This window comes from Hemitrygon akajei, unplaced genomic scaffold, assembly GCF_048418815.1.
Source record: "Hemitrygon akajei unplaced genomic scaffold, sHemAka1.3 Scf000111, whole genome shotgun sequence".
Classification (NCBI taxonomy): domain Eukaryota; kingdom Metazoa; phylum Chordata; class Chondrichthyes; order Myliobatiformes; family Dasyatidae; genus Hemitrygon; species Hemitrygon akajei.
This window is the reverse complement of record NW_027331997.1, coordinates 1,395,727-1,417,170: the sequence shown is the minus strand read 5'-3', so window position 1 is coordinate 1,417,170 and position 21,444 is coordinate 1,395,727. Positions and strand designations below refer to the sequence as shown.

Genomic DNA, 21,444 nt, shown 5'->3' with positions numbered 1-21,444 from the left:
TTGGATGATGCGGAATTCATCCATTTCCAGCTCCAACTCCATAAAGAGCAGCTTGATATATACCTTCTACGTGAGGGCATCAGGGACACTGGAGGTCTCCCTGCCTTCCCACCAGTGTCCCCTCTAAATTGTAATGACCAGTGTGTGCAAAAATCTCGTGCTGTACAATTTTTACCCAGTGACAACAACATGTGCAAATTGAATTTTATATAGAGAGGTATTCATTTCAACAGCGAGCAAATCACTGTCAGTAAGAATGTTAATCTGCTCTGGGCTTGATTGAGTTCATCTGCACTCTCATACAACCTATGTAAAAGGTTAATGAAGGATTTACTCGCCACAGCTTTGGCAAACCACCTATTTGTGATCTTCTTCCTAAATGATGCTTTAAATTTCAGATTTCCAAATATCACACCACTTCTTCACACTTGAAAATTCTCCAGCAACTCTTGCATCACCACAATACAAACAGTATTGTACATAAAAATTTCCCCTGAACCCTCCCCCAGGTGACTGACGGTGATGAACTCAGTGATGGTAATGCCAATGAATATGAAGGGAAGGGCAGTAGTCTGTCTCACTGAGTCTGGCACATTTGTGATGTGAAAGCTACTTGTTGGCCAGGGCAAAGGTGTTTGATATCATTATGTAGCCAGACAGAATTGGTGGAAGCATGTTCTCACCGGTAGAAAAGTGCAGACCGAGAGGAGGTAGAACAAGCAAAACACACAAAATGCTGGAGGAACTCAGCAGGCCAGGCAGCATCTATGGAAAAGAGTACAAATGCTGTGTTCCTCCAGCAATTTGTGTGTGTAGCTTGGATTTCCAGCATCTGCAGATTTCCTCTTTGTGATTGGAGGTAGAACAAAGATGATTTTCTCAACTGGTGATGTAAAAGATTTTAGAGCCATAGAATAGAACACTACAGCACAGTACAGGCCCTTCAGCCCTCCATGTTGTGCCGACCCATATAATCCTTAAAAAAAAGAACTAAACCCACACTACCCCGTAACCCTCCATTTTCTTTCATCCATGTGCCTGTCCAAGAGGCTATTAAATACCCCTAATGTTTTAGCCTCCACCACAACCCCTGGCAAGTCATTCCAGGCACTCACAACCCTCTGTGTAAAAAAAACTTACCCCTGATGTCTCCCCTAAACTTCCCTCCCTTAATTTTATACATATGCCCTATGGTGTTTGCTATTGGTGCCCTGGGAAACAGGTACTGACTATCCACCCTGTCTATGCCTCTCATAATCTTTTAGACCTCGATCAAGTTCTAGATCTTTCAGATTATTTCACGTTTCATAAAGATTGAAACAGAATAGGCTGAAACACACCGTTCAAAAGTGCTGGCGTTCAATCCACGGTGCATTGACTCATAACATTTTTTGGGTGTATGTTTGTCAGAAACACATCCAACAGATTTCCCATCAGAAGTGCAGGTAAATTCTGGACCTGATTTCAAATGAACCACTGAGCACTCTAAAAAAAAAGGTGCTGCAGAGGCCGATTTCTCCCTTGTGCTTTTATTTTTAGTGTGAACTATGTAACATTGATGGTGATTAATGATCATTACTTTCAGGTGACAGCCCTCCAAACCTGTGACTAACCACAGTAAAATTTAGTGAACCTGCCATGATTGGGTCTTGGGTGTCGGACGAGCAGATTTTCTGTATTATTAGATGTTCTCATATTAATACATCATACCTCACTTCCAAATCACTGTTTTTAGACATCACATTATAGAATGATGTGTTCCACATAACTTGCAAGTTTAAAAGGAGCTCAGAAAATAAGGTCAAAGTAAGTTTCAAAGGCATCTGGGAAACAGAAACGTGCAAGTTTAAAGGGAGCGGAGATACCTGACTGACCTGCATGAGGTGTTGAGCTACCTAAAATGCATTCTTGAATGTATAATGTAGATTTAAAGCAATAATTTGATTTAAATTATTTTATTAAATACACATTATCTTGGATCTCTTAATCGCAATTCACATTTAATGTAGGATTAACCTTTCTGCATTTGGATAACTACAATTTTTGTTCTTTTCTTTCGAAAAATGCAGTCACATCATAACACTATTCAAACTTCGGACCCAAAGTCTTTTTCCCAGGAAAAAAAATACTATAAACTTTTTGCTATTTAAAATTGGTAACATTTATCAATTCATGCTATTGTTTAAAATTAAATTGCTTAACTCCCTGAAGCAAACTTGTAAGTTCACTAGCTAATAAAGATTTGAACAAAGAGGATTGTATATTTTACATACAAAGCAGCATAATATCAATGCTCCTACATCATAAATTGGGAGATGAATATACACATCTCAAACTTATTAGGTATTTGGACTCAATTTTTCCCACAGATGGTGAACTGCTAATCTTGGCTGGTTCATCAGGCACAGCACGGAGTAGATCTGAAGGGAGGTGGGGTGGTTTGTGTATTTTCGGCAGTGCTGGGAGGAAAAATCAGCATGAATGATGAATGTCTTTAATATCCCTTCCTATAAAATGCTCTACAAATGTCTCACACTTATTTGACCTTGAGCTTTTTTTAAAACCATATTACACTTTAGTCAGGATTACTTAGAATTTCAACATCTCTTTTCCAGCGAAAATAATAAGTGGGAAGGGGTATAATTTAAAGATCCTATATATTCAGTTTAATCCACCCCATTCTAATGAAATGTTTATTCAGTTATTCATGCTATTGACAAGGCTCTGAATAAAGCAAATGAGGACCAATAGGTGTGGTCCATTCTTACAACCAGTTCGATGGCATAATTTTAAACTCACTTCTCCATGTCTTCACATTTAGGAGCAGAATCACAAGAAGAGGTGGCAAATGACCAGGTGGTAAAAGCTCTCATTTCCTTTCCAATTCTATTTGAAAGTACTGTCTTAGTCTTCAACAATACTGTCCTGTGGATATCCAGTAAGTGTGCTCTGGAAGTCCAACCCAAAGTAGAATCCTTGCTAATCTACAATGCTAGCACTGTACCTCACCATACTTTATGTCTGGTAATTTAGCCAAGATTCCTATTTTCTAATCACAGGAAAGACTAAGTGTTAATTTAAAACAAAGGCTAAGATTTAAACTTTCATCTTATGGTGATGATCATCTAATGTTATACTGCTTTTCCCTATATAAAAGGGGTGATAGTTAAGTTTGTGGCCTAAGGTTGAAGGAGTCAATTTTAGAAAATCTAGCTCATCTATTTTTCAACATAGTCCCCTCCTACATTTACACACTTAGTCCAGCGGTCGTGGAACTCACGTATCTGGGACCTCCAGAAAGTGTCCACAGATGGGTTTTGTTCCCTTTCTCCGAGTTCCTAATCCTTGCATTTAGATAGCTGGAGTTCAGCTCTGTCTGAGAGATCCATCGGTTCCCGTTCCCTCATCAGCCGGAAGCTCCCCGGGGTCCGTGTACGGATCGTGGGGCTGAGAGACAGGGAAGAGGGCAGGACTGTCGTGGGTTTGCTGGCCACGGTGTCAGAAATTCACAGGAATCGTCCCGAAGTCGGAGTTTAAGATAAAAACACAGAGAATCGCTCTTACCTGCAACCGACATTTTCAAAGCCTTCTGTGTTCCGCACGCATGCGTAATACTCGGGGACATCATCAGCCTGACGCCTGCGCAGTTCATCAGTTCTTCAGTGCCTGACAAAAATTCTTACCGCAGGGCCTTATGGGTAATAACGGTGCCATTAAACATTTCTTGAAGCACCGGTTCAATGTCCATATCTCATTTTTTTCCGGGTGTATCGAAAAAATCTGCAGCTCTTTTAACGCAGAAAGCGGCTCATGTAAACAATGTACTCAATATCAACGTGTATCTAATGCCAAAGTAAAATGCAGATATAAAGCAGGAGATTCTGCAGTTGCTGGGAATACAGAGACGCACACACACAAAATGCTGGAGGAGCTCTGCAGCTCAGGCAGCAACTAAGCAGCGGAGTACACAGTCTAGGTATGCTGAAGAGGCTCGGTCTAAAAGTTGTTTATTTATTCCTCTCCACAATTGTTGCCTGATCTTTTGGTTACCACCAGTATCTTTTTTTTTGGGTCAACCAGTTTCCAAATTTTTCTGATCTTCCTTTTGTAGCCATATCCTGCTGGTCTGTTTCCTCTTCCTCTTCCTCCTCGTAAATTCTAGACCATTCTCTCTCTGGAGCCCCAAAGCCCTGACTCAGGCTGGCCACACTTTGGTTTCTGATTCTGCAACACCGAAGTTTCACTCGCTAGTCTGCTGTCAGAATTTAGAGGTGCATTGTGTTGCGAGATCGCAGATTCGTTTACTGTGAGTGACGCTTTAAGTGCCTGAGTGAGGCGGGGCTGTGACGTCACACACGCGCTGCAGCAGAGACAGAGGGGGGGAGAGAGGGAGGGGAGGGAGAGGGAGAGGACGAGAGAGAGAGAGAGAGAGAGAGAGAGAGAGAGAGAGAGAGAGAGAGAGAGAGAGAGAGAGAGAGAGAGAGAGAGAGACTTCAGCTTGTCACTGCTATGCCCAAAAGATTGGGTTGATCATCGGCACGCAGTGCACAACAGTTGTGTGACTGTCACTTCGTATAATCCATATGTGTGGATTTGTTGCAGTATCCTGTGGTATCACTTTTGTTAGCCCTTACGTGGAATCGGGGTGTTCTGTGGTAACCACTTGAAGACGATATTCCTGCCACTGTCACCTGGTGATATTTCTAAGTGGATTTCGGAACGAATCAACGGATAAGATCTTCGGCGACTGTTATTTCGTTTACCCAGCGTGGAATGTGTGTGGAATTCTTCGTAATTGCCTTCTCTCTAGACGTTCGTGTGGATTTACAAATCTCTCCTCTCACTGACTTATTCCGTGGATTACTGAACTTTTCCACTTTATCATCTTAAGACTTTAAGCATTGTTTCTCAAGCTTGAGAGTTCGGGAGCTGTATATACGCAAATAAACTTCTGTTTATTTTATTTAATCTTTTATATTTGTAGCAGATACTAATGAGAGTGGTTTTAACATCGAAACCAGACTCCATTAGTGATCTGTTGCTGCTGGTCCGTAACAATTGCAACAACCCAGCTGTCTGAGGCACAGTCCTTTAAAATTGGTGAAAATGACCCAAAACTTTGAAAAGAGCGGGGAAGAAGGAGTTTAACCAACTTCGTCCAGAGCCCTGAAGAACGTCACAACCACAGTGAGCTCATCGTCTTATTCAGCCTGGAGAAAATCATGCAGGAAATTCATGCAGGTGTATAAGATGATGAGAGGCATTGGTCGTGTGGGTAGCCAAAGGCTTTTCCCCAGGGCTGAAACGGCTAACACGAGGGGGAATAGGTTTAAGCTGCTTGGAAGTAGGTACAGAGGAGATGTCAGAGCCAAGTTTTTTAAGCAAAGAGTGGTGTGTGTGTGTGGAATGCACCGCCAGCGACGGTGGTAGAGGCGGATACAATAGGGTCTTTTAAGAGACTCTTAGATAGGTACATGGAGCTTAGGAAAATAGAGGGCTATGCGGTAGGGTAATTCTAAGCAGTTTCTAGAGTAAGTTACATGGTCGGCACAACATTGTGGGCCAAAGGGTCTGTAATGTGTTGTAGATTTCTATAGTTCTATGAAATTCAAGAGAAATCTCCTATCCCACGGAGTGGTGACTAGTTGCAACCTGTCATCTCAGGGAGAGTGAGAGGGGAACGGCAAGGGTAGATTTTGATAAACTGATATGGAACAGAAATATGGGCAGGGACCAGATGGGCCGAGTGGCCTCTCTAGTTTGCATCGTGAGTGTGGTAGAGACAGTAAGTACCTGAGACACGGGATTTGATACAGAAGTGATTTATCTTTCACAGATCCACAATATTAAACACCAGTCCAGTTTAAGGCTAACATCAGCAGAACAGACTCCTCCAATGCTCAGTGACCAGGGTTCAGTCCTGGGTGCGATGAGCAGCCGCAAGAACTGCAGAATCTGACAGTAACAGTCCCTCATGAACCTGCAGCTGCCTTCAGTCACCGTGATGGTTAAACATTTAACACGGAGCTGATTTGAACTTCCTCCCTGATGTGAAGTTGCTGGTGTTGCAGCAGCTGGGATGATTGAGTAAAACTCTTTGCTCACTCCGGACAGAAATGTGGCCTCTATTTATTGTGAACTCACCGGAGCATCACAAGGTGGGTTAACTGAATGAGTCTCTTCGCACACACGGAGCAGGTGAACGGCCGCATCCCAGTGCGAAGCTGTTGGTGTATCTGCGATGGCCGGATGAACCCCTTCCGAAATGAGTCAGTGAATGACGTCACGGTGCTATAACGTCATGGCAATGTATCCAATCAGATCACGGACATGGACACGTGTTCGAGCTCTCCTTGCAGCGAGTGAGGCGCTGTCTTCTCCAGCATCTCCGCCTCCACATTAAAGGATCGGCGGCATTCAAGCGCTGGTGAACTGACAGATACAGCGGAGCTAATGAGCTGTTGTGGTTGAGATTCCTATACACAGATCCTTTGACTTTTCTACACTGTTATAAGTTTACAAAGCATGTAAGTGGATGAAGGACAACATTTCCTGAGGCGAGCGGGGTAATTTAGTGAAGGTTTATAACTTTTGTTATATAACTCAGCCATGACTTTTTTTTTTATACATAAAACGTTCATTTAATACCCCGGGCAAATAATCAACGGCCAGCCTTATCTTATCATCTTCAAAGTTAATCATACCTAACCGACGAGATGGCGAATTATAGTAACCTTTCTTTTCAAGAAACGCAATGATCACAGGTCGAGGTTTCTGCTGAGAAGAGGATTTAAACACTGGGGCTCGGTGTACCCGGTCTATTCTAGGCGGAGTCTCCAAAACATCAGAAAACATACGAGCCAAGAGCTTTGCAAAAAATTCTGAAGGTCGATTGCCTTCGACCAACTCAGGAAGACCCAAAATTCGTATATTGTTCCTTCTTGATCTATTCTCAAGGCAACAATCTTTCGTCTTAGAGATTCAACGATTTTCGATTGTTTATCTCCGAACTTCCCCAACTCATCCGTCTTAGTATCGAGTCTCGTTAAAGCATCTTCATGTTCCTGAATCTGAGTAGTCTGTTCCTGCAGTGTTTTGAATAGTCTGCAGCAGAATCTCAATTCGTTTAAGCTCTGTGGTAACCTTTAAACACACATTCGAATGTGGTTCAGACGTTTCGCTCTGAGCTTCCGAATTAGCTCCGCAATAGCTTCCACAGTCACAGAAGGATCCTCTTCTTTTTTCCAGAAGTTTTAGCACGAGACATCAACGCAAATTGGATTCAGTAACTTAAAAAGAACGAAGCTGTTCGAGAAACACGTCTACTCCATGCAATGCCATGAGGGGAAGGACAACATTTCAACTCAGGTAATTTTAGTCCCCATAGTGCCTTCTGATAAAAACACTGTCACAGCTCCAAACAATTTGGAGAAATAATACTTCATCTTCAAACTGACCGCAGTTCCGGCATCAGGCACAATATCAAACTCTCTGCTTCCCTCTCTGTATCAAAATGGATCATTCCTCCCCTTCATCAGTCTGTGACTTGGCTCAGTTTGTCTGTCTCTTTCGCATTCTGAGCATGCTCCACACACCGACTGAGATCACATTTTATTTACACGGCTGTGATAGAGACTTACTGATTATTATGTCCCTCCCGGCATTTGACGGTGGTAAACTCAGAGTCAGCAATGCTATTGAACATTGGGAGTAGGTGATTAGGGTTTTTCGTTGGAGATCGATAAACTGCCGGTAGTGTGTGGCTGGATGAGTGGGTCGTTTTCAGACTGGAAGGAGGTAGCGTTTGGAGTACCCCAGAGATCAGTCCCTGACCATAGTTGTTCACAGTTTAATGTCCTGGCGGAGGCAGCGAGATATAAGGTGCCCCAGTCAGCTGCTGACGCAGAAAGAGTGGAGTTGGGGGAGGGGAGGCTATTCACATGCAAGTTCGTAGCTTTGCAATCAGTACATAGTGCACTGTGGGGCTGCAGTGGCGGGTTCCAATCTGCTAATTAGATTTGCTGAACAGTGTCGATGATCAGAGGGATCGCAGACTCCAAGGAGGCGGGGCATTGACGTCAGTCACAGGCTGACAGCGCTGACTGTGGACTGAACCATAAGAGAGAGAGCGATCTGCAGACAGGCAGTCGGCCAGTCTAAAGAGAGAGAGAGAGAGACTGGAAAAGCTGATCGCTTCAGTTAGTCGCAGCTGAGGCTTGAAACTCTCCTATGCCCACAAGAGTGGGTTGATCATCGGTACACGGAACCACAACAAATGTGTGTGGCTGTCACTTAGTATAATCCATAGGAGTGGATTTTGGAATATCTTGTGTTAACCCTTGCCTGAGTATGTTGTGTGGTAACCCCTGGAAGACGGTATTCCTGTGACAGGTCATTTTCGCTGATAACTCGTATGTGGACGGATTCAACGGATAAGAACTTCGACGACGGTATTTTGAAGTAACGGCCGTTTCTCTACGTTTCACCCTGGATTACAAATATCTCTTTCCCGTCATTTATTCCGTGGATTACTGAACTATCCTACTTTACCACCTCAAGACTCTGAGATTTATTCCCTCAGGGTGGATAGTCTGGGAGTTATATTTACACATATAGGCACTTAGATAGATAGATAGATAGATAGATAGATAGATAGATAGATAGATAGATAGATAGATAGATAGATAGATAGATAGATACTTTATTCATCCCCATGGGGAAATTCAACATTTTTTTTTCCAATGTCCCATAGCTAACTCGTCTAACAGTGTAAACTTTCCTTTACTTCGTTAAGTTACTATATGACAAGTAGATACTCATAAAGAAAGTGGTTTTAACATCAAAACAAGACTCCAGTGTGAATTCTATTGTTGTTGGTTCGTTTCTAAAACGTCACAGTTCGTAACAACAGTTTTATTAAACTAGTTAGACCACATCTGGAGTGTTTCATGCAGTTCTGGTCGCCCCCATTCTCGGAAGGATGTCGGGGCTTTGGACAGGGCGCAGAAGAGGTTTCCCAGGATACTGCCTGGATTAGAGGGCATGAGCTATAACGAAAGGCTGGACAACAGTTCAGTTCAGAAATGAAAACAGTTCAGTTTCCTTCTGTGGTTCCAGAGCAGAAAATCAGTCTGTCTAACATTTCCACACAATTAAAATGGGGAATTTGTTTATTATCATCACGTACTGAGCTACAGTGAAAATCTTGCCTGACGTACCATCCACACAGATTGATACATTACAACAGTACATTGAGCAGATATACGACAAAACACTCACTGTAACAAAGCATTATGGCTGCAGAGAAAGTGCAGTGCAGATAGACATATGGTGCAGGGTCACGTCGAGTTACATTGTGAGGCCGAGACCATTTTATCATTCATTTGGCTTGTAACTGTAGACAGAAAGCCGCCCTTGAGCTTGTCATTACTAATAACTGCAGGTCTTCTTTTTTTCTCACTTCCTCGTGGCACTAGACGGGAATGTCCATTAAGCCCTTTAATTTTTGAAACTTGTATTGGAGCCTTTATCTATAACACTACGTGAAGCTGAAAATATTTTCGGTATCTCTATGAATGGAACCATACATAAGATTTCTCTTTATGGAGATGATCTTTTGGTTTTTATTTCAAAACTTGAGGAATCAATTCCTAATCTTTTGGAAACACTTAAATATTTTGGTACATTTTCAGGATATAAACTTAACTTGAATAAAAGCGAATTGTTTCCATTAAATGCCCATGTTAGTATATATGATGATATTCTTTTTAGAATTGTTAATACATTTAGATATTTAGGTATTATAATTACTAAAAAACATAATGATCTCTATAAAGCAAATATAGTTCCTTTAATGGACTCCATGAAGCAGCTATTTTCTAGATGGAATCCACTTACTTTTTCTTTAATAGGTCGTATTCATGCTGTAAAAATGATGATTTTACCTAGATTTTTATATATTTTCGAAAATATACACATCTTTTTAACTAAAAAAAAATCGATCAAATTGACTCTCTTATATCTTCCTTTATTTGGACCAATAAGAGACCAAGAATTAATAAGTATCAATAACACAAATCTAAAAAAGATGCTGGACTTGCACTTCCTAATTTAAGACTGTATTATTGGGCTGTGAAAATTAGACAATTATGTTTTTGGTTATATTAGCTTGATAGGAACCAAAAATCATTATGAGTTGATTTGGAATTAAAAGCTGTTAAACAATTTTATTTAACTTCAATTTTAGGAGCTCCATTACCTTTACAGCTCTCTAAAATTCCAAATTTAAATCTTTACCCGGTTATTAAACAATCCCTACGGATTTGGGTTCAGTTTCGTTTTTTAAAAAATTTTAAACAATTTAAGTTGTCCAGTTTTTTATATCGAAACTTTTCATTTAAACCTTCAACATCTGACCCAATTTTTCTCCTATGGAAAAATAACGGGATCCATTCTTTTACAGATTTATTTTGTGATTGTCGATTGATGACCTTTGAAGAGTTATTTAACAAATTTTCTCTCGCTCATACACATTTTCAGCAATATGTTCAGATTGGACATTTTTAACAGCAATATTTACCTAAGTTTCCATATTTACAAGAATCTGATTTGTTGGATAACATTTTGAAATCGAATCCCTTAGTGAAAGGTTGCATTAGCAGAATTTATAATTTATTTTTGTTACAAAAGGAGAACCTATCACTAAAGACTAAATAAGATTGGGAGAGAGAACTTAATATGGCCTTTGTTAATGAAGATTGGCTTCGAGTTTTGAAAAACGTAAATTCTTCTTCTGTATGTGCCCACCATCGTTTAATTCAATTTAAAATTGTTCACCGTTATTATTTAACAAAGGAGAGACTATCTAAAATATTTCCTAGTATAGACAAATGCTGTGATAGATGTAAAACTCAATTAGTTCTTTGTCACATATGTTCTTGTCATGTTCTTCATTAAAATCGTTTTGGAAATCTTTATTTTCGACAATTTCTAAAGCTCTGATAATTAATTTACAACCTAATAGATTGACTGTTCTATTTGGAATAGTTCCATATCATATTCAGGATATTTCATCTTCAGATCAACATGTAATTGCATTTGTTACACTACTGACAAGAAGGGCTATTTTATTAAAATACAAAGATATTTCTTCCCCTACATTAATTGAATGGTTTTCTCAGGGAATGTTATGTCTTAGTTTGGAAAAAACATAGAAGTAGAACTTTTGATCCTCGATTCGAATTTGAAAGAAGATGGGGTTCATTTGCCAAATATTATCATTTAATTTGAATTACTCTGTATGGTTTCCTTCCAAATTTATTTTTTTTATAAATACGAAATGGCGGTTGATGTTTCTTATTTTCATATTTAGATGATGGTCAAATGTGTGTAGTTATTGGATTTTTCCCCCTAGTTAGATGGGGTTCCTTTTTTTCCAAATACTTTTATATATATGTAAATAATTTCCAATTTTATATTTTACGATCAGTTTTTATCAGCTTTATTAATTGCATACATATTAATCTATTGAAGTTTTGTATCATTTTATAGCTGTACAAGATTCTGTACCAATAAAAAAGATTCTAAAAATTTAAAAAAATGAAAACGACTAAACAGTAACTGTAACAAAGCATTATGGCTGCAGAGAAAGTGCAGTGCAGATAGACATATGGTGCAGGGTCACGTCGAGTTACATTGTGAGGCCGAGTCCATTTTATCATTCATTTGGTTTATAAACACAGACAGGGAGCCGTCCTTGAGCCGGGTGGTTCGCGCTTTAAGGCTTTTGTATCTCTTCCCCGATGGGGGAGCGGGTTTGCAGCAAGAATGTCCAGGTTGTGAGGATCTTTGAGTACATAGCCTGCTTTTCCGAGGGAGGGGAAGTGTAGGAAGAGTCCATGGAGTGGCGGTTTGTTTCTCTGATGTTCTCTGCTCTCCAAAGTTCTCTGCAGTTCCTTGCAGTCATGGGCAGAGCAGTAGCCATACAAAGGCGTGAAGTATCGACAAGGAGCTCAGAGACCTCGGCCTTCACCCTGCTTTGTGTAGCTGGATCCTGGACTTCCTGTCAGATCGCCGGCAGGTGGTAACAGTGGGCTCCATCTCCTCTGTCTCTCTGACCCTCAGCACATATACCCCACAGGAGTGACACCTTGCCCTCTCCTTTACTCTCTGTGCACCCATGACTTCCATAGCCACCCACAGCTCCAATCTGCTAATTAAATTTGCTGTCTATACTACACTGACTGGCCTAATCTCAAATAATAACGAGGCAGCCGACAGAGAAGAAGTCATCACCCCGACAAGAAAACAACATCTCCCTCATTGTGACAAAAAGACAGGAGCTGGTTGTGGATTACAGGAGGAATGGAGACAGGGACCAAATTCAACATTTCCAAGTCTGTTGTTGACACAAAATGCACATTTTAATATTGATCATGAGACAATGTATTTTATATATTGTTAATGACTGAAATCATATTTACAGATTGTTACTGACAGAGAATCGTATAATTTGTGTTCCGTGTGTTATCTGAATGTACTTGCCTGTGATGCTGCCACAAGTCAGTGTTTCTCTGTACCTGTACCTTCCCGTACTTGTGCACTTGGCAGGACCTGAGAAATCTCAGTGAGATTTGATTAGTGATGATCATCTTAGCAGCTCGGTAGGTGGAATGTATGAGACAGTACACTGTTAAATGCAAAACCCTGAACAGTGTCGATGATCAGAGGGATCTCAGATTCCAAGGAGGCGGGGCAATGACGTCAGTCACAGGCTGACTTCGCTGACTGTGGACTGAACCATAATTGAGAGAGAGCGATCTGCAGACAGGCAGTCAGCCAGTCTAAAGAGAGAGAGAGAGAGAGAGAGAGAGAGAGAGAGAGAGAGAGAGAGAGAGAGAGGGAGAGAGAGAGAGAGAGAGAGAGAGAGAGACTGGAAAAGCTGATCGCTTCAGTTAGTCACAGCTGAGGCTTGGAACTCTCCTATGCCCACAAGAGTGGGTTGATCATCGGTACACGGATCCACAACGAATGTGTGTGGCTGTCACATCGTATAATCCATAAGAGTGGGTTTTGGAATATCTTGTGTTAACCCTTGCCTGGGTATGTTGTGTGGTAACCCCTGGAAGACGGTATTCCTGTGACAGGTCACTTTGAGCTATAACGAGAGGCTGGACAAACTTTGTTGTTTTCTCCAGAGCGGCGCAGGCTGGGGTGAGACTGGATGGACGTTTATAAGATTACAAGCGCAACAGATAGAGTGGACAGACGATATATTTTTCCCGGGGGTTGAAATTTCTAATACATTTAAGGTGAGAGGAGATGTGAGCGGCAAGTTTGCTTCTTTCCACAGACTAATGTGAAGATCACATTCCTTAACTTCTCTAGTGCCTTTAACACCATCCAGCCCAAGATCTTAAGGTACAAACTAACGGAGATGGGAGTAGACTCTCACATGGTGGATTGGATAGTGGACTACTTGACAGATAGACCTCAGTATGTGCGGTTGGGAGACTGTAGGTCTGACACGGTGGTCAGCAGCACAGGAGCGCCGCAGGGAACTGTACTCTCTCCGGTCCTGTTCACCCTGTACACATCAGACTTCCAATATAATTCGGAGTCCTGCCATGTGCAGAAGTTCGCTGATGACACGGCCATAGTGGGGTGTGTAAGGAATGGACAGGAGGAGGAGTATAGGAAACTGATACAGGACTTTGTGATATGGTGCAACTCAAACTACCTGCGTCTCAATATCACCAAGACCAAGGAGATGGTGGTGGACTTTAGGAGATCTAGGCCTCATATGGAGCCAGTGATCATTAATGGAGAATGTGTGGAGCAGGTTAAGACCTACAAGTATCTGGGAGTACAGTTAGACGAGAAGCTAGACTGGACTGCCAACACAGATGCCTTGTGCAGGAAGGCACAGAGTCGACTGTACTTCCTTAGAAGGTTGGCGTCATTCAATGTCTGCAGTGAGATGCTGAAGATGTTCTATAGGTCAGTTGTGGAGAGCGCCCTCTTCTTTGTGGTGGCGTGTTGGGGAGGAAGCATTAAGAAGAGGGACGCCTCACGTCTTAATAAGCTGGTAAGGAAGGCGGGCTCTGTCGTGGGCAAAGAACTGGAGAGTTTAACATCGGTGGCTGAGCGAAGGGTGCTGAGTAGGCTACGGTCAATTATGGAAAACCCTGAACATCCTCTACATAGCACCATCCAGAGACAGAGAAGCAGTTTCAGCGACAGGTTACTATCGATGCAATGCTCCTCAGACAGGATGAAGAGGTCAATACTCCCCAATGCCATTAGGCTTTACAATTCAACTGCCAGGACTTAAGAACTTTTTAAAGCTATTATTAATGCTTTTTGAGTTAGTTCTTACTGAGTTAAGTATTGTATGTAATTAGTTTTTGCTACAACAAGTGTATGGGACATTGGAAAAAAGGTTGAATTTCCCCATGGGGATGAATAAAGTATCTATCTATCTATCTATCTAATGAGTAGCTGGAGTCTCTGCCTGGGGGGGGGGGGGTCGCCAATCCTGACACGTGATCCCGTTTGCCCCTCCCATTTAACCGCAGATGGGCAGCATCTGGCGTCTGTTTCCGAGGCCCCGCCTCCCGATGATGTAATAATCTCTTCGCGCATGTTCACAGTCTCCGGGTGGACGGTGTTTTCCTCTCTGCTCACAGCTGAAGTGGGTCGGCTGTGTGTTCGTGAAAGACTTTCGTCTCTTCCGTCGGTATCTCTGTCTGCGGGCCGAAGATATCACTTTCCCATCGGTGAGTATTGAGACCGATCCCGAGCGGGGAGATCCGATGTTGACCGTGAGCCCCGAACTGTGGGCCAGGAATTCATTTGTTTCCCAACTATCTGGGCTCGTCAGAAATGTGTCGACTTCACTTAATCTGCATTGAACGATCCAAACCAGGAGCCCAGGCTGTCTGTTTCCACAGAATTGAAATGGAAGTCCCGCCGTCAGGTCACGTGAGGCTGTGTGCCGCAGATTTGCCCCGCCCTCCGCTTTGTGACGCCAGATCACGTGGTGTGCTTTTGGCCGCTGAGTCCCATTAACTTCCCCGAACTCGCCTCGTTTACTGAGGCTTCTCGCATTTGGCCTGGAGCTTTATGGCTGTTGTGTCTTCTCCCGGACTGGGGTGGGTGAGAAAGGAGAACGTCCCAGGTTGTGGGGATCTTTGGTTTCACTGCCTGCTTTACCGAGGGACTGGGAAGTCTAGGGGGAGAATGGTTCGAGCCTCAGCTCCCCGCAGTAGAGCTGAGCCATACATTACTCCTGCACGTTCATAGCCCAGCGAGGGCGGTCGGTCCAGTATAGACAAGACAAGATCTGTATCCTAGGATCTGTAATACAAATTTCCTGAAATGGTCCTGTTTTCACCTGGAAATGGAGTGATAGTATAACAGTAAAGGAAGCACAACTTTTCCCTGTAAATTATCCTGGAACCGATTTGTCTGTTATTCCTGGAAATGTGTCCGGTGCAGTTGTTGCTAATGAGGTTCACATGAATAATCTCAGGAATGATCGGATTTATATATGAGGAGCATTTGATAGTTCTGGACCTGTGCTCAATGGAGGTCAGAGGGGCGGTGGGGGTGGTGGAGGGATGTATGGTTAAGTAAACCTACCGAATGCTGAAAAGCCTGGATACAGTGGACATGGAGAGGATGTTTCCATTAGACAGAGAGTCTGTGATCTGAGAGCACCGTCTCAGAATAAAGATGCTTTCCTTTAAAACTGAGATGAGAAAAAATTTTTGGCCACAAGATGTCTGATCTGTGGAATTTGTTGCCGCAGAATTTGTTTGAGGCTGCCATTTGGGTATATTTGTGAAGATTAATATACTGATGATTGCTGAGTAGTTTCAGGGTTACAGGAGGAAGGCAGGAATATGGTGTTGGAATAAAAATTGGCCATGATTGAATGGCTGAGTGGTGGAGCAGACCAGATCGATTGAATCACCTAATTCTGTTCCTGTGTCTTGTGTCTTACCATGACTGAATGATGGCTCCTTCTTATCCCGTATTGTTTTGTGATGTGTGAGGGACAATTAAAGATTGTTCACTGACATCATTATATTTGCCAACGTTTAAATTTCAGTGAGTTTTGTTCCTAGTAACATTCAGCAGATACGTTTGGTCCTCCTTTTCATTGTTAACGTGCTTCATTATCTTTCATGTTTAAGTTAGACCTGCAGTGAGAGATTTATTGGAAGAAAAACCACGACTGAAGACGAGGGAACAGCAACAAGTGAACCAGCCCGAGGATTGAGAGCATCAACTGGAGAGAACCCATCTGACTTGGAGATTCCAGTGATTCAGTCAGGAGAAAGTTTGGTGAGTCTCATTTACTCAAACACTGGTCCTTTAGACATTACGTACCTGTACAAAGGAAGGTAGGAAATAGTTGGGAGTGAGACTGAATGTGCCCAGAAGAACCAGTTATGCCAGTACCAGTCAGACTCAGTTATGAAGAACCCCCCCCCCCACAATTTTCCCTTTAAACTTTTCACCCTTCACCCTTAACCCATGTCCTCTGGTTTTTTTTCTCCCCTAGCCTCAGTGGAAAAAGCCTGCTTGCATTCACTCTATCTATACCCATCATAATTTTATACATCTCTATCAAATCACCCCTCATTCTCCTACGCTCCAGGGAATAAAGTCCTAAACTATTCAACCTTTCTCTGTAACTCAGTTTCTCAAGTCCTGGCAACATCCTTGTAAACCTTCTCTTGCACTCTTTCAACCTTAGTATTATCCTTCCTGTAATTCAGTGACCAAAACTGCACACAATACTCCAAATTTGGCCTCACTAATACCTTATACAACCTCACCATAACATTCCAACTCTTATAATCAATACTTTGATTTATAAAGGCCAATGAACCAAAATCTCTCTTTACTACCCTATCTACCTGTGATGCCACTTTTAGGGAATTTTGTATCAGTATTCCTAGATCCCTCTGTCCTAGTGCACACCTCAGCGCCCTGCCATTTACCTTGTATGTTCTACCTTGGTTTTTCCTTCCAAGGTGCAATACCTCACACATGTCTATATTAAACTACATCTGCCATTTTTCTAGCTGGTCCAGATCCCTCTGCAAGCTTTGAAAACCTTCCTCACTGTCCACTACACCTCCAATCTTTGTATCATCAGCAAATCTGCTGATCCAATTTACCAAATTATCATCCAGATCATTGATATAGATGACAAATAACCATGGACCCAGCACTGATCCCTGTGGCACACCACTAGTCACAGGCCTCCACTCAGAGTAGCAATCCTCCACTACCACTCTCTGACTTCTCCCATTCTCAATTCCCAATCAAATTTACTACCTCACCATGTATACCTAGTGACTGAATCTTCCTAACTAACCTCCCATGCGGGACCTTGTCAAAGGCCTTACTGAAGTCCACTACATCCACTGCCTTGCCTTCATCCACTTTCCTTGTAACCTCCTCGAAAATCTCTAATATATTTGTTAAACATAACCTACCATGCACAAAGCCGTGTTGACTCTCCCTAATAAGTCCCTGTCTGTCTAAACAATTGTCAATCCTATCTCTTAGTACTCCTTCCAATAATTTACCCATGACCAACATCAAACTTACCAGCCTATAATTTCCTGGATTACTTTTTGAGCCTTCTTTAAACAATGGAACAACATGAGCTATCCGCCAATCCTCTGGCACCTCACCCATAGATAACTACTTTTAAATATATCTGCCAGGGCCCCTGCAATTTCAACACTAGTCTCCTTCAAGGTCCGAGGGAATACCCTGTCAGGTCCTGGAGATTTATCTACTTGCCTCAAGGTAGCAAGCACCTCCTCCTCTTCTATCTGTATAGGTTCCATGACCTCAATACTTGTTTGCTTCATTTCCATTGACTCCATGCCAGTTTCCTTAGTAAATTCAGACACAAAAAAATCATTTAACATCTCCCCAATTTCTTTTGGTTCCATACATAGCCGACCACTCTGATCTTCAAGATGACCAATTTTATCCCTTAACTATCCTTTTGCTATTAATATACCTGTGGAAGCTCTTACTATCCTTCACCTTGACTGGCAACACTACCTCATGTCTTCTTTCAGCCCTCCTGATTTCTTCCTTAGGTATTTTTTTGCACTTTTTATACTCCTCAAGTACCTTATTTGCTCCCTGTTTCTTATACATGTCATACATCTCTCTCTTCTTTATCAGAGTTCCAATATCCATCGAGAACCAAGGTTCCTTATTCTTATTCACTTTGCCTTTAATCCTGAGACTTTGTCCCTAGGGTGTCCTCATGGGCCGTCCAGAAATGATTTCAGCTGGTGACAACCCTGTTTTCCCCTGTGGGGTAACCCTTATGTGGAATCGGGCTAATGGTCGGACCTTCAACCAAGTGGGTCCAGTCTCCGCTGTTAGTCTGGCCAGTTTACTCTTCAGAGTGCCATTGGCTCTTTCCACTCTGCCAGCGGCCCGTGGGTGGTGTACAAACTGGAATTGTTGCTTGATAGCTAGTTTGTTACATACTCCTTCATTTACTTTCACCATAAAGTGTGGGCCATTGTTGAACTCAGCATCTCTGGCAGGCCATACCTGGGAATTATTTCCCTTAATAATACCTTCACAACAGTCACAGCAGTATTAATGGTAGTTGGAATAGCTTCAATCCATCTACTAAACACATCTATAATAACTAAGCAGTATCTATAGCAATGGACTCTAGGCAATTCAATAAAATCAACTTGTAGACACGAAAAAGATCCACCTGTCAAGGGAGTCGTACCCGGTGTGCAGGGTACAGGATACCAACCATTCCCTCCTTTCCCAGGAGTGTACAATTATGTATATAATCGACCAGTATTGGTAAAAACTGTGTAGGAACACAAACCTGTCCCGCTGGGGTGATCCAAAAACCCAGGTCGGGGTCTTTCTGGCACCCCATCTGGGACCACAGTTTTCACTCCTCCTCAGAGGCGTCCCCCTGAGAAGAACAAAACTCGAGGTAGCTGTAGAGCGGTGAGTAAGTTGTTTACAAAGGTGGCATTACTAATGGGGTGGCCAGAGGAAGTCAGGAATCCCCATGTTCCCAGAGAGCCCCGTAGTCATGCACAATTCCAAATGCATAACAGGAGTCTGTGTAAACGTTCCCACTTTAGTCTGTTGCTGGGATACAGGCACGAGTCAGAGCAAACAGCTCAGCCTTCTGGGTGGAGACAGCTGCTTCAAAAGAGGCTTGCTCAATTACTTCACTGTCCATCACTATCGCATAGTCAGAATATTGTTTTCCTGATGGATCCACAAAAGAGTTTCCATCCTCATAAAACATTGCCTCGGGCTAGAGGGGGTATTGCTAAATGGATGGGAGAGTCTGTCCTTCTTTCACTGTGATCCGGAAGGGCTAGAGGGGGTATTGCAGAATGGATGGGAGAGTCTGTCCTTCTTTCACAGTGATCCGGACAGGCTAGAGGGGGTATTACGGAATGGATGCGAGAGTCTGTCCTTCTTTCACAGTGATCCGGACAGGCTAGAGGGGGTATTGCGGAATGGATGCGAGAGTCTGTCCTTCTTTCACAGTGATCTGGACAGGCTAGAGGGGGTATTGCAGAATGGATGGGAGAGTCTGTCCTTCTTTCACAGTGATCCGGACAGTCTAGAGAGGGTATTGCAGAATGGATGGGAGAGTCTGTCCTTCTTTCACTGTGATCCGGACAGGAGGGCTGACTTCATGGACTGAAATTGCCCAGAGATGGGGTATAACGTCTTGGGTTCGGTCACTGTTAAAAGAATGTCTTACCAGATGTCCTGTTTTCACCTCAAACTCCTTCCAGTATCGGAGTTGGCCCACGGCAAAGTCTTGCCAGTCTCCCTCGGGGCTGGAGGCCTGTTTCATCAGAGTGTAGGCAAGGAGCCCTAGGCTCTTTGGCTTGAACCCAGGGCAAACCCTGAAGGTGGTATGGGGAACCACCAATCCTGTCTGTCGCCAAAAGAAATCTGGAACTTCAGCAAGAAATGCAATGCCGTCTCTTACTTTAACCTCTCCAATCACCGTGACTGGGAATTTCTGTCCCTCGAGGGGTGCATAATATTAGCTTTCCTCAGTTGAGCACCACGTAGGGTCATAACACAGAGTCACATGAGAGTCGGCCGCTGGCAGAAGGTGTTCAAATGTACTGGAGTCCAGATAAAGTGCCCACCCCTGGGTGGTCAGAAACTGAGGAAGCTATCAGTTGTTCGCAGTTCCAGTGTGATATCCTTGTCCGTGCATAGAATCTCGACTTCCAACGGACAGAGGAAGTCTCTCCCTACGAGATTACACCCCCGTCTGGTGGTGACTGTAAATGAAACCTCACACTGGTTCCCCTGGAATTCCACCTGCAGTGGCTGGGTACGTGAATACGTATATTCCGTGCCTTTGAACCCTGACAGAGTGATTGTAGCGTCTGATAGCTGGAATCCCTTTTCCGATACTATTTCCTGATCGAGAGTCGTTGTGGTTGCCTCATATCAGTCATAAATGGAATTGGATTTCCAGCAACTTGCAATATTACACTGGGCTCTTCCTGAGGGTTGACACTCATGGTTGGAAGCATCTTCTTGTCAGTTTCTAAATGGGTTGTTGTCCCCACCTGTCCCTTGGTCGGTTTTTGTTCCCATTTCTGTTTCTCAGATATAGCCCGCTCGCGTCCTTCTTCCCGCTGAGCATATTCACCTTTAATATTAGTTCCCTTCGGGGTTGATGGGGATTCGATAGTTGGGTCCTAATGATATGTCAAAGCTCGTCGCATTCGATTTCGGTCATTGTCAGGCCAATCCATATTATTTGTTTTAATCATATTGGCTAACTTAGTTGGTAAGCATTGGAACAGTAGGGCATTGAACTGGGGGGACAGATTCCCATCATTAAAGTCTTGGTCTCCTGCGAAGGTGCCGTAGCAGGACACAAATCGCTCTCAATAGTCTGGTCCCCATTCCCCAGGTTTAGGTTTGCATTCAGGTACTTTAGTGATGTTTACAGGTTGCTGGAGAGCCCTTTACAAAGCTTGAATGATCTGGTCTGTCTGTTCATTCTCATTATGGTTTCTCGCCTGTAACTCCTGATAGGTTTGGTATCTCAATTCTGCCTTCCATTTCCACCCCTCATCAGCTGAGAGAATCATGCAGGAGAGACCGAATAAATCTTGCAGAGTCGCATTAAACATTTGTGTAGTACTGTGGACACACTGAGCAAACTGTGCTGGTTTTTCTTTTCTATCTGGGGCATGATTCATGATCATTATCATTTCTTGAGGCTTCCAGTCTGCATACACAGGATTCACTGAGGGCTGTCCCTTCTGCTAGTCCTAGGGGGAGCATTTGCTACTGCTGTTCAGGAGGATTTAAACTAATGTGGCGGGGGTATAGGAACAAGTGCAGAGAGACAGAGGGGTGTAAAAT

The 21,444-nt window shown here is 42.9% G+C and overlaps 1 protein-coding gene and 1 pseudogene across 1 annotated transcript in view; one reads left to right on the top strand and one right to left on the bottom strand.

The window, feature by feature from the left end:
* The window catches only part of LOC140723394 (uncharacterized), a 175,092-nt gene that overhangs the window by 7,041 nt on the left and 146,607 nt on the right, over positions 1-21,444 (bottom strand). The window lies entirely within an intron of this gene.
* The window catches only part of LOC140723378 (uncharacterized), a 425,409-nt pseudogene continuing 418,603 nt past the window's right edge, over positions 14,639-21,444 (top strand).